General features: G+C 33.9%; 1 long non-coding RNA gene across 1 annotated transcript in view; it reads left to right on the top strand.

Moving 5' to 3' along the window:
* The window catches only part of LOC137631623 (uncharacterized), a 63,539-nt gene extending 44,780 nt beyond the window's left edge, over window positions 1–18,759 (top strand). Inside the window, exons 7-9 of the long non-coding RNA XR_011041934.1 lie at window positions 1,971–2,086; window positions 2,821–2,915; window positions 4,465–18,759. This is a non-coding gene — a long non-coding RNA (uncharacterized lncRNA). The remainder of the gene's footprint in view (window positions 1–1,970; window positions 2,087–2,820; window positions 2,916–4,464) is intronic.
* The last annotated feature ends 969 nt before the right edge of the window (window positions 18,760–19,728 follow it).

Raw genomic sequence — 19,728 nt, 5'->3', positions numbered from 1 at the left:
TGTCAAGCTGTAGCTTCATGTAACATATTACATAATCCCTTAACATCACAATCTACTACCTCTTTTCCTAAATCATGAGGAATTGAAAAGTACTGTTTTCTATTAAGGAAGTGCTTAAAGGCTTGTGCTGCATTATGCAGAGAACAGAGCTAAATTATACAGTTGGTTTCTGTCGAATGATTTAGTAAAATTTAATTTCGTAACACCTGTAATTGAAATTGATTGCGGATTTTCTTGGCTACATTTGCTGGGAGAAGTTCTCCTCAGTTTCAGTGGTGAAAGGCTACTGTCTATGCTCATGAGGAGCTTCCAGCAGTCTTGCCCTCCAAGAGAAGTCGACCTCCTCTTTTTGCTTGGTTATAATTGAGTTCTTAGATCCCTTAAGAGTCCTTTACAAACCACTTCAACAGGGCTTGTATAAGGACCTTAATTCTTCTCTTTGGCTTTAGATAAGCGTGTAGGCAAACTTCACGGTACATCCCATGTTTCTCTCACTCGGCGCTTAAATACTACATTACTTGAAGAGAACAAAGCCTTCAGACTGTCGATTAAAAATTTCTCTATTAATGCTGGCAGAACTATCAAGAAGGCATATTCCCAACCATCAAAAGACCCTGAAGTCAGGGGCACAAGTATTAAAGGCCAGAGTATGGAAAAGCCAGACTACCTTTACAGTTCACTATCTTCAGGAGTATACCTACACATTGTTGGATACTTTTTCACTGGGACATGTAGTTACTGCTCAGTAGGTTGTGTATCATACCTGGCTCCTTGTGGGACAAGAAGCATCACATCTAAGATAAGATGGTGTGTCTTGCCCATTTTTCCTCTTCTATACCTTCTCTTGGGGTGCAGCGTATGTGCTGTTATTATTTTATCAGACTTTGTGATGCAGGTAAGCTTCCACTCAACACTTTTCTATCTATAATGATATGGGGAAGCATCTCCCCATCATCCTTACATTACTAGGGGATGGATGGTTTGTATGCAGATCCCGTTACTTCACATTTGCCATCCTTACTAAGATTTCTTGTAACAATGTGGTTATTGACAGTTATAGCCTAACCTTTGAGAATCTATTTCGTAAAGTTAGCCGATAGGCGTCAACACCCTGCAGCTCTCAACGTCTGATCCACTTGACGTCGCTGTATTTAAAACCAGTCTGAATGCTTATAGGAGCTTCCTCCCTCTTTAATTTAAATCTGCTTATTAGAGGACGAGGGTTTGTATTCATATAGGAACAAATCACAAATTTTTAAATTAATTTGTAGTTTCCCTTACTATACAAACCTGTCCTTTTAAAATTCACTTCCCTCCTCAACCACCCTCCAAGCCCTAGAATCTTAGATGAAGGTCAAAACAGCATCTCCGTGTGCTGGCGAAGTTCCGAGGCTTCCCTGCCCCCTGTCAAAGTAAATATTTTAACCAGTCAAATTCCAGCCAAGTTGAAATCATGCTCCTATTGAAGGGCTTAGGTTTATATAATTAGGAAAAATAAAATTACATTTGAAATTTATGATAGAAGGGTACTTCCAAGAATTAAGTTACCTTGACTCCAGAGAACCTATAATTAAGGCTCTCTAGAAATATATGCTGTCTATATTTGTACAGATAGCCTTTGCAAAAGTGATAACCTTAGTAACATTTATGACCTTAGTCTAAATGCCATATGTTATCTTAAATAAGGATTGTTGTAGTCCCATATGTCACTTAAACGATGATCTTAATTGCCTGAAAATCCTTTTATTCAGTTTCAAGAACTTTCTATAGCTGAACAATTATTAAGATCTGATTCTTAACCATGATGATGCTGTAAAGGGAAGTTAGTCTAACACTAGTAGAATTAAGTTTTCATTATTGGATAATACTGGAAGAGTTTACTGCCAAAAGGTCAATTATAGAGTAGTTTTGTGACATTTCAGGGACCTTAGGGCTTCTAGAATCTAATAACAGGTTTTACTTTTTTTCAGGCGGATCAGCTTTTGACATTGATTGTCAATACGTGGAACTAAGAATGTCTGTTAAGTCCTATTCATCATATGGAAAAATTATCCAAGTCCTCCTCTAGATCTGCAACTTTTAAGAGGTAAGAACGATAAAACCAGTTATTAAAAAGTGAAGCTGGGGAAAGTAGGTCTTAATGTTAATTCAATAAATACAACTCCAAGAAGCTCTCAAAATAATTCTTGAAAAAGACAACATTTAAAGAAATAAATATTAACTATGAAATTGAGAATCCAATTAATTAGGCTTTGATTAAATTGTTTTATCTTTACGTTTCGAACATAGAGAGGAAAGGTTCCCTTTTTTTCATTTGTTTTGATGTCGGCTACCCCCCAAAATTGGGGGGAAGTGCCTCAGTATATGTATGTATGTGTTTTGGATGGTAGTTTTCTTGATGTGGAGTTAGCTAAGGGAGGATTGAGATAAATAGAAAAATAATTTGGCAAAAATATTCCCAGATTCTGTTTGTGGTGAAAGGGTTTTTAAAAGATGATGATATTCATAGTAATGGTAAAAATAACTAGTCATGGTCATAGTAACATTAATTTGTATATATTAATCTGTAATAGTTTTCACCTTGCAATCCAAGTTATTTCTATTAGAATAATAGTTACTATAACAGTGACAGAATGGAACTGATTACATGAGTTGAAGATGATTGTCCAATCTTGTGACCCATTTTATAATAGCCAGCCTAGATAAAGGTATGATTAAAGCCTAGTTCTATATAGCTCATTGTCCTAGTTTTTGAATATTTTATGCTGATGGAGATCTAAGTAGTATGCAAGGTAATTAACTAACTTTTCATGATTTCAGAAAATAAGACAACAGTTTCCCGGTGGAATCTTGAAGTTCAAAGCACAGATGTACACATTTTAAAGGAAATGATCCGTCAGTAGCCTTGCAGTGGGGTATGTTTTAATGAGCCTGAAGTATGCCTCATTGTGGGAAATGCTCAACTTTGGTGGGATAGTGATGATTGTTTAAATGGCATCCAAATTACAGAAAGCAGATTTTTTAGAAACTTGAAAATCATGGGTAGTATAGAGACGAAACTGAAATAATTAAATAAAAGGGGGAAATTTAAGCTTATACCTACCAATGGGTTTTTTAATATTCTTTGAAAATATTTCATGAGATTATGATAACAAAGATAGAATACATTGGGAAAGTAGTCTATAATTTGGTAAAAATAAACTTAGTAGGAAGTTTTCACCCTCTTTACAGACACGTCTTGCAGTCTGTCATTTCACCAATAATTGCGAGTCAGTTTTATTATATAGAATGAGTAGATATTTTACAAGTAACATGAGAAAGTTAGTGAGAGCAGTAACTAGATCATTTTTTAAAGTAGGGATTGCAATTTGAGAGTAATTAGAGAAATTTAAGTTGAATCAAAGAATATTCTACACTATTCTACCATTTTATTTGAATTTTTTAAATGGTCTGGCACTGGTTATAAGCAAGCCTAGATAGTAGTAATGATTATAGTAATTATAAATAATGGCAACAACGAACATTGGTAGTAAGATCTCTTGGCTAATAGAAATCTGTGTTCAGAAATGTCAATTTTTTTTTGTTTGTTAATCATCCTTTACAATCCACATTTTAATTACATTAACAGTTAATCTTCATCATTATATCCTACACTTATTGACGCAAAGGGCCTTGGTTAGATTTCACCAGTCTTCTCTTATCTTGAGCTTTTAATTCAATACTTTTCCATTCCTCATCTCTGACTTCACGCTTCATAGTCCTCAACCGTGTAAGCCTGGGTCTTCCAACTCTTCCTGTGGAGCCCAGTCAAATGTTTGGTGAACCACACTCTTGGGGAGTGCAAAGACCATGGCCAATCCATCTCCATCTACCCCTTGCTATGATCTCGTCCACATATAGTTTAATTTCTAATCCTGTCCTGCCATTCAATTTCCAATATTCTTCTGAGGGCTTTGTTCTAAAATCTTCTGAATTTTTGGAGATTGTTTCATTGTCATACCATGATTCATGTCTTTACAGTAACACAGATCTCACTAAACTGATATATAGCCAAATTTTTATATGTAATTTTAGGCAATTTGATTCCAAATTTTAGTTAACCCAACTATTGTCTGATTTGCCTTTCTCAATCTTTCATTAAACTCAAATTCTAGACCCTTTGTTAGGGACCAAAGTTCCTTAATATTTTAATGATTCTACCTTATTAATCTTTTCTTCCTCCAATGATATTTCATCCTCCATTGCATATTATGGTCTCATCATCTGTTGGTCTTCTATTTATTTTAAGCCCAACATATACAAAGTTACTGTAAATATCAACAGGATATCAGAATATTTCAATATTGTTATGAAACCTCTTAGTATAAAGGTATAAAGGTCTAAGATGGAGGCGGCTTGGTAGCTATAACTTTTCAAATTTGTACTTTGTAAAACCCAAGATCTGATTTATTTTCCACTTCACAGATCACTGCAATCAAGATATATTTACAAAGGAGAAGAATCCTCTGCCAAGAAAGAAGCCATCTCTCTCATTCAAGCATAATTTGCCACAATGTAGAATTAGAGAAAAGCAATTTGGCTAGTTAATGAAAGGAGTTTATCTAGCTTCAATGAGCCATTAAGGTTGAACTAGGGTTCAAATTGTAGGATCATGTGTAATGACATATTTATGAGATTTCAGGATTGCTCATCATTTGTTAGTTAAATATATAGGATTCTTATATTAGGTAGTTCAGTATCAAGAATCATGCAGCCAAATGTAGAAGCATACATTTATCCAACTTAAAGCTGGTCAAATATCAGAAGAATTTATATGTTCAGGATAAATATTAACCAAGAATTGTTTAATGTGGTATTAGGTACTGTAGTTCGTAGTTCAGTGCCTACTCTCAATAATTATTTTAACCAGAGTTCATGTCAGAACAGTTAGATGTGATTGATGCTACTTGTAGCAGTAGGTATCTCATTAGTTATGTAGAATAGAAAATTTTTAATGTTTTAACTAAAATTTCTGTAGTAATTATAGTTTTGTGACGCAGAAGCTATGCGGCATTTACTTTGTTGGCCTGGTCATTTTTGGGCTAAATTACTGATGATTTATAATAGTTATGTTGTCTTTAGATTATAGCTGAAAGTTTCTATTAGGGTAAGGATTCGTACAATAGTTAATTGATTATCGCAAAACTAATGCTGTATAGAATTTCATAGTGGCTATTCTTTGCTTAACAAGATACTTAGGACTTACTTTAAAACAGGTGGGGTATTTCTTACTGAAATACTCGCACAGTTACATGCTATGGTAGGAAATACTACAGAATATAGTTTATTCGTAGGAAATTTAATGACAGATAATTACTAAATTTTAAATGCGTGTTGTATTTTTTTTTTTTTTCGAAGTTTGATATGAAAAATAATGCATCTTGATAAACTTTTAAGATTTCTTAAACCAATGCTATACATAATGTTGAGTGTCTTATCAAGAGCATTACTATCCTGTCATCTATGCATATTTCAAGACACTGCTGGTGTTTAAATGTTCTAAATTGAGTTACTATCTGGAGACTGGGTTAATATTGATGAGGGTACTTGGTGTATAGGGTATACAGTAGGTCATTGCAGATAGACGGCCCATTTAAAAGTAATGAATGTTAACAATAACTTGAAAAATATGACTTGATAACCAATTCAGATTGAATGTGTAACTCTGAGGGTATTTAGATATTAGCAATGATAATTTTGGTCCATAATTTGAAATAAGGGCTTTATAGTTTGTTGATAACAGATTACTAAATGTGAATTGATAACCATTATTATTCCAAAATGGTATTCATAAGATTTTTGAAAGTTTTTAGAATGAAATTTTAAGTATTTGAATTAACAAGTCAGCTATTGATGGAAAATTGCAAAGGAGTTTTGGATAGTTAAAAAAAGAAGGATTTATTAGGAAAAGGAATTTATAAGCATTCTCAAGTATGAGATTGTTCATTCTGCTTAATTGATAGGCAAACTTACTTGGATTTAAAACTCATCTTGAAGTCTTAGGCTTTTTGTTTGTAAAGGGAAATAAATTTATTAACTTATCATGATAGTTACTGTTTAACTTTTCTTCTAAATAGCCATTTAGTTATCTGTATAAAGTGTAGACAATTTCAGTGCAACAGTAGTATTTCAAGCAGTTACCAGAAAGGATGTCTCACAAAGTCAGTCTCTTTTTAGAAACTTTTTTTCAGTTAATAGATTGTTATATTTCAGAAAGGAAACTTATAAGGTCCTGGTTGCTTTGTAAATGTAGGTCCCTTGAGAAATTTGGCCCTATCTTTATAGACTGATAGGTATGGTGAATTTTTGAAATTCTGAATGCCACAGTGTCTTGAAGTATTTTTTAGGTTAAGATATACTGTAAATGCTCTTTATATGAATTTTAATGTACTTCATACAGTTCCCATTGAATTTTTTAAGCTCTACCAAAGTTAAGAGTTAATTTGCAAATTTTAATGATGGGAAACTTTTGTAAAACCAAATGTTTAATATATTTTATTGTACAAGGACTTCTGTATTTCAACTTATTTTCTGCTTAGGTCAGTGATATCTGAGGTTTCTTTAGGTATGTCATACTACATGACCTGGCAATATATGTTTTATAAATACTTAATTTGGAGGACTCAAAAGTATAATGAATTTTCTAGAGACAACGTTTACAGAAATCCTTAGCAATAATCCTTAGCAGTGTTGTTAGTGATAAAAAAGGGATAGGAGACTTTCAGGAGGTGGTTATTTAATGATTGATTTGAAAATTTTAACCTTATAGCCTGTGGGTAACAAAAGTTTTATGGAGTAGAATTTTGCAAAAATCTAGCAGGGAAATTTTTAGCGTTGATTGCCACAGAAAACTTAACTTGTGTATTATTAGCAGTCTCACTTTTAATGTCTTAGCTGTTGGTATTATCCATTTTAGCATTCTCATAATATTTTGCCCCTGTATTCAAATTCTTGATAGTGTGTCAATAATCTCAACTCGTTAAATGACTTTGCTGATACGTTGTTCCATGCTGCAGATAATTGGACCTTAGCCTGTCAGGATAGTAGACTATAAAACTTTAGTGTAGATATATTTATGAATTGTACCCTTTTTTGCTGTAAATTTGGGCTTCTTTTGACAGTTAAGAACAATGTGAGAAGCAGAGTAGTCTCAAAAAAATTTTCTTTACCTGAGCTATTGCTCATTATTCCTTGGGCCAAGTTGAAATACAGAAGTTCTTTTTTATATGTAATGTGTATATAGAGAAAATGGAAAGATTGTACAAAGAAAAAATGGAAAGAATTAAATAAAGGACTCCTTGGAGTCAGCATTGCAGTGGTCCATGGAGGCAGTGTGTTCTCAGCGGGGTGTGGCCAGTCAGTTATCAGTTTCGGAATTAATTCAAATGTTTTTAAGCTGTCAGTTGATTGCTGAGATGGGAAGAGAAGCCTCCACCCCCCTTGTGCTCTTCCAGGTTTATGTCCATTTTCTCTGTCACTGTTGAAGAATGTTTTAAGTTCATTTTTAGTGTAAAGTCTGCTATGTGCAGAGGTTCAAGGTGGTAAGGGGTGGTAAGGTTGCTCCTGTGAGATGCCTTAGCTGCTTTTTCTCTTTTGGCTATGATGGAATTTAGTACTTGAACAAAATTTTGTCATTTGTTCATGAAATTTGGTGTAGAATTTGTTACAATATCGAAGTGTAATGGCCAAAAATACTAATTACAGTTCATCTGTGGATGACAAAGAAACTCTTAATGGGTGTAAAAATATATTTGTTTGCTTTCAGCTTTTCATAGTGTTTCTAACAGGAAATAGTGTATTGGTAAAGATAATTGGTGGTTTTTGTTTTTTAAAGCTCACGGAAAACCGAGGAACGTACAGACACTTTCAATTTTTATTAACATTCATCTAATTTGTAATAGTATGATTTAATTTTTGAATTACTGTATCCTGGCCAATTTAGTGTATATTTGATGATGTACAGTATTGGGAAAAGTTAAAATCGTAGAACATTTTTTACGATGAGCAGAACTTGTCATTTTATTTATTTATTTATTTGTGAATTTTGTTAATTATCACATACTGATTTTTTCTTTGACAGTAGTTTGCATGAAACTGTTTAACAAATTTAATTTATATCCCGCCAGATGTCTTACAGCATAAATATTAAGAAATTCAGTAAGTAAACAGTTATTCCTTTTGTTGAGTTTATAGGAATACTTTGGTTACATTTGAGACACACTCATTTCAAAAGCTGGTACCAGGTTGGGGCTTAAATAGCTTTTCGTCCTAGGCTTGTTCATGTCTTGTACCTGAAATAGAGGAAGTCTGTGAGAGAAACATTTAAGTTTATAACATTGTCAGTAATTAGATTATAACTTTAATAGGTACTGTCCTAATCATGGCAAAGTCTTGATGTAAATCCTTGCTAGTGATTAAATTTGTACAAACTACAGTATTTGAAGTGTCTTTAAGTAAATACATACAGTACCAGTCTTTCACAGTTTGATTATTTTGAAAAATTAGTCCATCTGAAGTTTGTATTGCAAACTGTTATTAGGGCATTTGGATCATGTGGCCAAGCCAGTATAGGAGACATTTAGTGACCATGGATTGTACACTCAAGCTCCTTGTTTGTTTTAGAATGTGTTTTTGGTATCCAGGCTTTGCAGGTTAGGCCAGTAATTTTCTAAAAGCAGAACTATGCAAGTGTTAACTTACTCGAGGTTAGGTCAATATATAGTCCAGGCCTTTGCGCTAATGGGAAGAGTCGAGATACATACAGTATTTCTTTATATACTTGAATTTTAGTGGTTAGTTCTGAAAAAAAAAAAAAAACCCTGGTCCTTGGCTTGGCCAAAGCATGCGAAACTGTTAATCTTTTCTAGTACATTTTTGTTAATTTCAGTTGTGGATGACAAGGTAACTGGGATTTTGACATCACTTGGAGTTTTGTATCGTCAGTAGAGAAGATGAGCACATTTTGATGTGTGTCACTTGGTTGTACTTGGACTTTTTTTTTTAATATTCGTCTATTAAGCTAGCTTCCTGATATATTTTAAGATAAGGTGTCAAAAATAGATTACATTGGCTCAGAGGTGTTGGCCTAATTGGAAGTGTCATCAGCATATTACTTATTAAGATTACTAATAATATAGTAGTTATCGAGGAGGTGAACAGATTTAAAGGAACAATAGCCAGAACCTCACTCTGCTTTACTCCCACATCCACAGTGAAGGATGAGGATTCCAAGCTACCAACATAAACTTTGGTTTCAATGTTGGATTAAAAGAACCTAAATACTTCAACAAAAAAGAATTTGCTGGAACTACATAATTTTACCTGTATATGTATTCCATATTGAGCTCATGGGGCACCATGTCAAGGCCTTAGCAAGGTCGATGAAGATTATTCAAGTGTAAGAGCGTAACTCCCCAGTCTTTTATCACTTGTAAGTAGAAGAAAAATATCTCGACTACTGTTGCAGTTACTTCTTTCTTCAGTCTTGCAAATATAGGAATGATTATGGAGTATATCAAGGATTTTGGTATTTTCATCTTTTCCCCTCTCCATAGGACATAGATGATCTTGTGCAGCTGCTGTTAGAGATTTTAGCCAACGTGCTTTGAATACATCAGGTCCTCACTCTCTCCTTTAATGCTTTTTATTGTACTTATTTTGTTTAAATTCTGGAATCTCATTAAAGTCCTGGATGAGTAGTAAATTAGCCGGACATCAACCACACTTCAAAGTAAGGAAAGCTCAGCCTATTGTTCTTTGAGAATGGTTGTGCTCTCAAGTGTGCATACTGGAGGGATTTTGTTTTTTCCTAGGTTCATTAATGTCTTTGAGGGCATTGTAAGAACCCTGTATTTCCTTTAGGTCACAAAGGCATGAATATCCTTAGTCCTTTCTCCCCAACAACAGTTCTATAGGATTTGTACAAGTTGAACGGTCGAGCCAAGCATCCATTAAACCAGGCAATTAAGCCAATCATAATCTTTCAATTCCCATTATCAAAGACTGAGGAGCAACTCAAAACCATCACCATAAACTTTTTAAAAAGTCTTAGTAAAGTTTTGAGGCAATATGAAATATTCAGACGTGACATAGCAAAACCTGGCTTTTAAGAAAAGTCTTTTTCTGTCCTTGATTGTTTCAAGAGGAAACTGATCTGATTTTTAGGCTACCTTTCTCGCTGGTGTCAACATATAATTATATCTATGATATCTCAGGTAAATACAATATCCATTAATGCCAGTTTTGTTAATGCCTGTAGTATAATTTAGTTTATGCCTGTAGTATATTTTAGTTTACAATGAACTGTTTGTCCCTTAAGTGAATTGCTAAACCTGTGGAATTAATTTTGAAAAAATATGGCTTTAATCATGTGATTTTGTTTGTGGTTTTCTAAGTAGATCAAGGACAGTGGCTCCTCAACATCTGGATCTCGGCATTGATAATGGCTCTTTAACTCTGTATGACTTTAAGATTTTAGATGTGATTCTCGACAGCAAATTTACTTTTGAAAAACATTAGGTCTGTCTTCTTCAATTGCACAAAAAAATAGTCTTGTTCTGAAGTGTGGTAATTCTTTCACTCTACCTTGTTTTGAGTATTGTTCTCCTGATTGGTCTTCAGCTGCTGATTCTCATCTTAATTTGTTGGAAAGGGACTTACGGTTTTTTTAATTGCTTATTACTGATCTATATGCTATTATCTGGCACAGTCATTTAATTAGTTCGTGTTGCATAAGATTTTTCATAATTCTGATCATCCCTTAGATTTATATCTTTCCAGACAGTTCCATTCTGTTCGTAATACTAGGCATGCAGTTAATTCTAATAGTTCTGCATACATAAACCTACCTAATAATCTAGAGAGATCAGTAGGTGAGAGATGAGTGGGAGTGAGGCTAAGCTAGGGCTGTTTGTAAACTGCTTTTTTTGCTCAGTCTTACCACATCCTCACCAATACAGTGTTACCATACCATAACTCTATCCTCCTAAGCTTGTAATTACAATTACAAGCTTAACTACTCCATTATCAAGTCCTCAGACATCAGCCAACTTGGTTTCCTGGTTACTCGACAAGGGCGTGAGGCAGGTGGTGGGGACGGTAATGTAGGAAGCCCATCATGTCCAAGTGACAATGACTGGCTCCTGATGGCACCAATGTGTGGATGTTTCTTGATGGAGCTAGTTTCATTACTATTTTGGTTGGGTGATGGTGTGCTAGAGGGTGGTGTTTTGCCTGTGATGGTATAGTAAGAGGTGCCTGCAGCTGTAGTGCATCGTGTAGGGGTTGAGGCAGGCATTGTAAATTTGGCTGCACGGAGGTTTCTCCGGTTTCGCATAGTTACCCTGCCAGAGCCATCGATCCTGATGCAGTACTGTCATAGTCTAAAACCTTGGTGACTGTGCCAGTTCTATCCCAGCGCTTTGGATGATAGCCTGCGCCATTCTGAACAAAGCATTTGTCCCCAATATATAGTTGATGAACAGGCCAATAATGGGCATCAAGGGAATCTTTGATTTGGTATACTGTGTGCATAGGGCTAACTCCTTAATTTTCCAACCCTCCCGCCAAGTGGATCTGATATTTGGGTCGGAAAACTTTTCCAGCCGGTATGCAAAAGCTAGCGAGTCTCTTAGGTCTATTCCAAAGATAATTTAGACAGGAGAGAGATCAGTCAGGGTGTAGCGTGTTTCTCAGCTGGGCTTACAGAAACCGGTCATTATTCAGTTGTCCAGTTGGTCCGATGTTGGATCTTGGAAGTCTCTCTATACTTTGACGGCAACGTCCACCCTACCATTTGACTGTAGGTGGTATGGTGATGACACGATGTTTGACTCCCCATCTGGTGAGGAAATTTAGTGGGGCATTGGCTGTAAACTCTGGACCATCATTACTCGAGAGCTCTTCCGGGGGCCACTAAATGTTGCGAATAAGGAGTGGAGGCATCCAATAAGACCTGTAGCACTGGTGCCTGAGGAATCTGGTGGGCATACAAATGCCACTGACCACCATGAGAGGCGTTTCCCTATCACCAGGTCTTTCTGACCCGCAAATTGGAAATAATCAACAAAGATGTATTCAAATGGAGTTGAAGGGTGGATCATGATGTTGCAAGGAGAGGGGGCAGTGAAGCCCATTAAGATAGCAATCCACACATCACGTATTGCATGAATATCTGCAATCATACCTGGTCAAAATACTTTTAAATTGATTACAATCTGCAAAACATAATAGCGGTTACGAACCAACACCATAGATATGATTGACAGGTGAATATGACTTATTACTAGACAATGGTATACATGTGCCATGAACAAATACACACGGGTTAATCAAAAATTGGGTGTTATCCTTGGAATTATTAATGACATAAAGCATTGGCAGTAAGAGCCCGGAAATTTTTAATGCCTACCCAAATGATATACTGTACACCCTTTACTCATACATAATAAATATGGAGGGCTGGAAATACATTGACAGACTTGATGTTTCCTGATTCCTTAGTTCGTAGTTTACTAAACCTTCCTAATAATCTATAGAGAGCAATAGGTAAGAGATGAGCAGGAGTGAGGCTTTGCTTGCTCAGTCTCGTCACCACCTTACCAATACAGTGTTACCATACCATATCTCTTTTGAGATTTTCTGTGATCAATCTATTCTGAAGTATTTTAATTCTTTCATTTTACCTTGGTTCGGGTATTGTTTTCCTGTCGTCTTCAGTTGCCGATTCTCATCTTAATTTGTAGGAAAGGAATTTACGGACTATTGAATTTCTTATTCTTGATCTAGATGTTAATCTCTGGCATCGTCGTTCATCTAGTTCGTTGCATGTTGCATTAGATTTTTCATAATTCTGATCATCCTTTACATTCAGATCTACCCGGACAGTTCCATCCTGTTCGTAATTCTAGGCATGAAGTTAATTCTAGTAATCCGGCCTTCGCCATCATTAGGCTCAATACTACATGGTATTCTAGAAGTTTTATTCCAGCTGTGACCAAGTTGTGGAATGATCTTCCTAATCGGGTTGTTGAAACGGTAGATTTTCAAAAGTTCAAAGTTGCAGCAAATGATCTTATGTTGAACAGATTGACAAGTCTTATAGTTTATATATGAAATATCCATTTTGATGTTACTAATTTTGAGATATTTTAGTTGTTCATTATTTCTCATATCGTTTAGTTCCTTTCCTCACTGGACTATTTTTTCCTTGTTGGAGCCCTTAGTCTTATAGTATCTTGTTTTTCCAACTAGGGTTGCAGCTTAGCTAGTAATAATATGTATTAGTGGAGTTTAGATTTCAAATTCTAATGCCAAACAGTTGACTTGTAACATTCGGTAGATATTTAGGGTATCTGCTGCTGATAAATGTTGAAGACTGAACCAACAACTAAAACTATACAGCATTTATATTATGTATTAGTTTGAGATTCAATTTGTTCTTTGTTCAAAGAGATTTGGATTCCAGTCTAATCTTTTTTTGTTTTAACATAGGCTTCAATATTCAACTCTGATAGGATGTTTGCAGCTGAGGATATGTTAACAGGTAATCTTTTTTAGTAAGAAGCTGGGATTTCAGAAAGCCTTTCTTGTTCAAGATGTTAGCTGTTCGTTCGTTCTGAAATACTTTAGTACTGTATGTCTCGGAGTCTGATTAAAAGTACTGGCCTGTTCAGATTTTAGTTTAAGAAAATGGCTTTGATACTACAGTATTTGGTTTGAAAATTAGATTTAAAAAGTACTATATCAAATGTCATTTTGCCTTCAGAATTTATCGTCCAGCATTTAGCTTTGAGTGAAATATCCATACTATAACTTTACCGAAAGCAAAACCTAATTGGAAAATATTTCCTTGAATGTTTCAAGAAAATATTGAAGAATTAATTGACATTCAGGTATCTCTTAAGAGATGTCTGGTAAATCTTTTTATGGAGTAGATACGATGCAGAAGTTAGTTTCCATATTCTTTACAAAATTGTCATATGTCTTTGATGCCACTTTTGGCAATGTTTAGTTGTTATGGGTAATTTATTCCAGTTAATGAAAGTAATGATAGTTAACTGTCTGATGTTAAGTAATGATAGTAATTTTTTGGAGGTTTTTGGCTTTAGGCAACAATGAAGGTTCACTATTCTTAGCTCTGTAGGTAGTACTTATATGTGAAACTAGAATAGTCTTTTCATAAACTGCAAAGTTAAGCTCTCGTTGGTTCCTCTGTGACCTTATAGCTTTGGAATGAATTTTTTTACTAGATTTCAGACATATTTGATTCTTTTATCTGGATTTGAAGTTGGGGTCAGAATGAAGGTCATAAATCTTATTAATTTTACAATGATGTCAAGTTTTCCTTTAGGGAAAATTCTCTGCTCTAGATATAAATGGATTTGTAGGGAGGCTTTATAATCTTTGATCTTTTGCAGAGACTAGTTTATAATATCTATGGTAATGACTTTCAGGGAGCCCATGAAGATATTTAGTTTAAGATTCAAGTCCTCTTTTACATGAGAATGTGTTTTGTTCTGTTCTTGGTTTATCTTTGTTCTTAGGGTGTTGAAATTGTCATTTTACATACCCGTAGGTGGGTAGTGGCAAAATGTTATTTAGGTTCTGTATTCAAAGCATCAAGGATGTCATATCAGTTTTGATAAGGGGTAGGGGCTCTGCTGTTCATTACTTAATCATAGCGAGTTTTAAAAAAGGCCTAAGGGAAGTCATATGTCTGATTGATTACAAACTTGAAATCATGATGGGATTTTATTTTTATTAGGGAGTATTGGACTCAAAGTATTTTTTTAATGTCCAGTTTTGAAGAGAAAATGCTATTTGTTTGATGAGAGAAGTTTTGAAATCCAGAAGATAGGTTATGATTGTGGAGTTTGACTAGAAAGTGTTCATGGTAATCTGTACTCAAACGTTAGACGATGAGATTGAAAAAATTATCCTGAGTTTAGATGATGACAAAGGATTTAATTACACGATAAACATGTGATAGTGAAATTTTGTTTTCAGACTTTGCCTAACAGTGAAATTTGGCACTGGAGTTAGATTGTAACATCAGGACCTGATATTATGTAGCTTATTGCTTTGTGATGTCGAGTTTTGAGATTGTTTGTGTTTTGTTCAGAGGGATTTGGATCATAGTCTTGTCTTGTTTTTACATGCGTAATATTTGGGAATAATCGACTTCAGTGTTTAACTCCTAGATAAGATTACAAGGAGATGTTAACTAGTATTTTTTGTACGAAGTTAGGAATTCGGAATACATTTTTGTTTAAGCTGTGTGTTTTTTATGAAGTTGGTGAACAATTTTAGTCTTGAGAAAATATATTTCTAACAAATTATGTTCTTAGAAACGTCATCAGTTTAGGATAGCTTTGGGTTCATGTATTAAAAATAGGGTTAGGCTTTTATATTTGAAAAAATTACCTGCTGTAGTTTTGCCATGAAACTGACATAGGATTCAGGATTCATCATCTTCAATTATATTTACCTTTTTAATATAAGTTTGCAGCTTATATGTCAAATGTTATTTTTTTGTAAGAAGTTAAGAATTCAGAAAATATTTATTGTATAAGCTGTTTGTTTTTATTAAATTTCGTATTTAGAACACTCGGTTCAGTATTTTAGTCGAATCAGAAAATGTTTGTCGTGTACGGATTTTTTTTTTTAGAAAGCCGGTTAGTCTTAGAGTTGGCATTCAGAAGTTAGATTTTAATGCTTTAGAATCTACGAAGTCTTGTTATTTTGCCTGCAGGAATTTATATTTTGTCGGTTTTTATTTACAAACGTCTTGTATAACTTGCATATCAGGGTAGCTCTTGAAATATATGCTGCATTAATGAAAAGTCTGTTTGTGTAATCGGATTTTATGATTTTTTTCTATTACCAAGGAGTTTGTATATTTGTTTATGGCTCTCTTATGAGAAAGCTAGCAGAATTCCTGTTCTAATAATTTTGTACAGTATTAGAATATCATAAAGGCTCTGGAAGATTCAGCTCGGGATTTAGTTTTTCAACGTCCATTCATTCATGTAGCTTTCAGACTGGAACACTGTCTGCTGTACAGTGCAAATTTCTTCTAGCAAGTATGATAGTTCATCTGTGTGTTTTTGCTACTAACTCTCAGCCATTTTTTCTGCATTTTAAATGTTTCCAAATCATTTTGCCCTGGTTTGACAGTTTTCAGTTTTTGGGTAAAATAGGTAAGATGGTTCTTATACCAAAAGCTCTTTAATCATTTGTCTAGAAAGATTCTTTGCTAATAGAGGACCTTTTGGCATTTAAAACTTTTGGGCAAGATTATCACCCTAATGAGCATTCTATTTACCGAGGCATTTGCCTAATAGGTGTTTGGGATTTTTCAATATTTTTATGGCTATAATTTTGCTTCAGACATCTTTGAGGTTTATTTGCTTGGGGATATTAATTTGGAAGGTTTTTTTCTTTTTATGTCAAAGTAATGTATTTTGAATTTGCCTTGTCTGAATAGTATGTTAGATCTTAACCAAGACTTTTGTCTAGAAGTAAGAGGTGTGTGCGTATGCAGCGATGAGATTTAAGATTAGAAATTAGATGGTATTTTGCTTAGCAATTGGAGTTGTTGTTGTTGTTGTTGGATTTTCTCTCTCTCTCTCTCTCTCTCTCTCTCTCTCTCTCTCTCTCTCTCTCTCTCTCTCTCTCTCTCTCTCTCTCTCTCTCTCTCTCTCTCTCTCTCTCTCTCTCTCTCTCTCTCTCTCTCTCTCTCTCTCTTTGTTTGCTTAGATTTTTTTTTTTTTCTGTCTTGGTGGTCTTCTTGTTTTTAGAAAATGTAGTTTCTTTTTATAGAAAATGGTGTGTTTGTTTAAAATGGATAGTTTTATTTTCACTACAAACTTTTTCAAAGGATGCATACTTAAATGTTTTTGATTTATTATCAAAAAGTATTTAAAGGGATTTTTAGTCAACAAAATCTCTGCTTATGGGTTGTTTTTTTGTCATGGCTGTATTAATTTGAGAGGCTATTTTATCCTAAACATTAGAGATGTTATTTATCAAGAAAGTCTGAGACTTTGGGAGTGTTTGCTTTTTTGGCCTTGGAATTAAGTACAAATAAGGTTTGAGTATTCTCTCGAAATCTTGATTACGAAGTGAAATCACAAGAGATTTGCTCTGTTGGAAAGAAATCTATATTAGTAGCGGGAACAAAAAACAATAAAAGATCATTGAATAACTAAGCAAGGTAAAAATAGGTTGCAATTAGCTATAGTATTTGTAACCAAGAGTTGAAATTGGATAAGCAGCAAACTTTTAAGTTCAAGATTTTCTCTTGAACTAAAATCCACATTCCATATTCCATAGTGTCATGAATGCTGTTTTTTTTTTTTTTCCGCAAACGTGATGATAGCTGTGTAGCAATACAAAAAAGCTATATTTTTATGGCTTTGCAGAACAAAATTGTACATTTGTATTGTCTAGTAACCCTGTTGTCGAAAGCATTATGAAGTATGATTTCCTATTTCTTGGACTGCGCTTGTCATAAAAATCCAGATTTTCATAACCATGTAAAAAGATGAACATCGATATTTAACAAAGACAATTTAATAGGCAATCTCTTAATTGCTAATTCTACGTCCCGTAAAGCTCCAAGGGGAAACTAGCCAAAATCTTAAAATTTATAAGGAAATGTCCCAAGTGAAGCAATAGACAAGTTTTTATTTACCTGGCAATATAATGAAATTTTTAAGGCCAATCTGAGAGAATAAGTGGCCAACTTTACGTGCAAGGATATTATCTTTGCCCGTTTACCGCTATTTACTCGACTCTGTCACTTGCATGAAATGGTGCCTGGCCGTGAGACTAACTTGGTGTTGGGTCACTTTTCTGCTTTTGAAGGTGTGTGTCTTGGTGTAACTAACTGTATTGTTGTAACAGACTAAAGGATGACTTGTAATCTCTACAATAAAATAAGTTTATTGAAGTTTGTTTTGCTTGTAAAATTCCCGTAATCATACTCTAATTATTTATACAATTAAAGTTGCCTCAATTCTTATTTGTTAGGAGACATCAGAAAGGAAAATTATATTTGTGAACAAAGTGTCATGTAAACTACTGCTAACAAAAGTAGCTCAAATTAAAGGAACTATCAAAATTTTGAAATTCTAAAAAGCTTAGCTTTTAAAAGTCAATTTAATGAAACCTTAAAAAGAATGATCCTCCACTGAAATCAGTTTTACAGTTCAGCACTTAAAGTAGTTTAAAACGCTGATTAAATCATGTTTGAATTAGCTTTGTTAGACAATCCAAAAGATTTTGTGCCTCAAAATGTATTTTGCAATTAATATGCAAATTATAATTAAATTTAAACAGCTAATTTTTTATAGAGTAAAATGCAAAATATTCTGGAGTAAGAAAGCGTGCTAATGTGCTATAGACCAAAAATTTGAAACTCAGTATGTGAAAGTATACAAGAGCATTGAAGTAATTTTGGTTTTAGAAAGCATAAGGTTTATTCAGACAAGTTAGTCTCACACAATCTAAGGTTACTGTATAAGTAAAATGGAAAAAAAATGACAAGTTCAAAGCTCGTGAAAAAAATGAAACTTATCTTGAAAATGCAGCTGAAATAGTAAAATTGTAATGAAAATCTTTTATAAGAAAACTTTTCACAAAATTATGAGTTCAGGCATCTTTAGCATTATTAAAACTTAACAAAATATCATCTAAAAGCATTAAAAAGTAAGAAAAATTTAAGATTAAATACTAAAGTTCAGTACACAAGTACTGACTACAAATTCCCGTTAATCAAGTCCATTAGATATTTTGTCTAAAAAGCTGGAAGAATTTTTTTTCTAAGTCTTCTAAACATTAGCATTAACGCTGCAAATTTACAAGGAAATAAGTCCTTAAAAGTTGAAATATCCGTATAAATATAAAAAAAAAATTTAAATAGCTGAAAGTAGAAATATTTACTTCTTTAACAAATCATCAAATTTACATGGAAAAGGTCGGGAAAATTGTTGTCTAAGAATCTTGAATTGCTTTCACTAGTGTTTAATAATTCCGCGTAACTTCTGTCATATTTTTGTAATCATATTTTTGTAATCATTCGACATTATACGGTCACATTTAACATAATTTACTTAATAATTCAACATAATGCGGTCACATTCAACATCAATTCGTCATTGTGCTGACAACATGCAAGTCCTTCGTGAGTATAAGACCAATGATCATGAAGTGACTAATATTGTCATCCTTATTGACTCCTTGATATCAGAAAGAATGAAAATCTAAGAGAAATATAGTGTCCTTAACTCGTTGAAGTGTCTGTCGTTCCTATCGAGATACTAAAGTAAATAGTAATTATAATTCAATTTGAGAATAAGGAATAAGTTTTATATTTATGATCAAATTTTCATTAATTTTTTCCATTCTAATAGTTCTGTCGGTCATTTAAGTTTATGTCCCTTCCCGAAATATATTTTAGTAAATTTCGCTTGCTTGAAATTAATTGGCATTCTAACAGTTCTGTCGGTCATTTAAGTTTGTATTCCTTCCCCTAATATAATTGAGTAATTTCGTTTGCTTGAAATTTGATGGTTTTCTAAGAGCTTTAAAGACAAATCCATCCATTTTCCATACTGGGACAAGGAAATTCCTGTGAGAAATCCTAATGGAAATATGAAAGTAAACTGTTCAATTATGTTTACAGGC

Source organism: Palaemon carinicauda, chromosome 40, assembly GCF_036898095.1.
Source record: "Palaemon carinicauda isolate YSFRI2023 chromosome 40, ASM3689809v2, whole genome shotgun sequence".
In the NCBI taxonomy this organism is placed as follows: Eukaryota; Metazoa; Arthropoda; class Malacostraca; order Decapoda; family Palaemonidae; genus Palaemon; species Palaemon carinicauda.
Note: the sequence above shows the minus strand (reverse complement) of the source record. Positions and strands in the feature narration are given on the sequence as shown.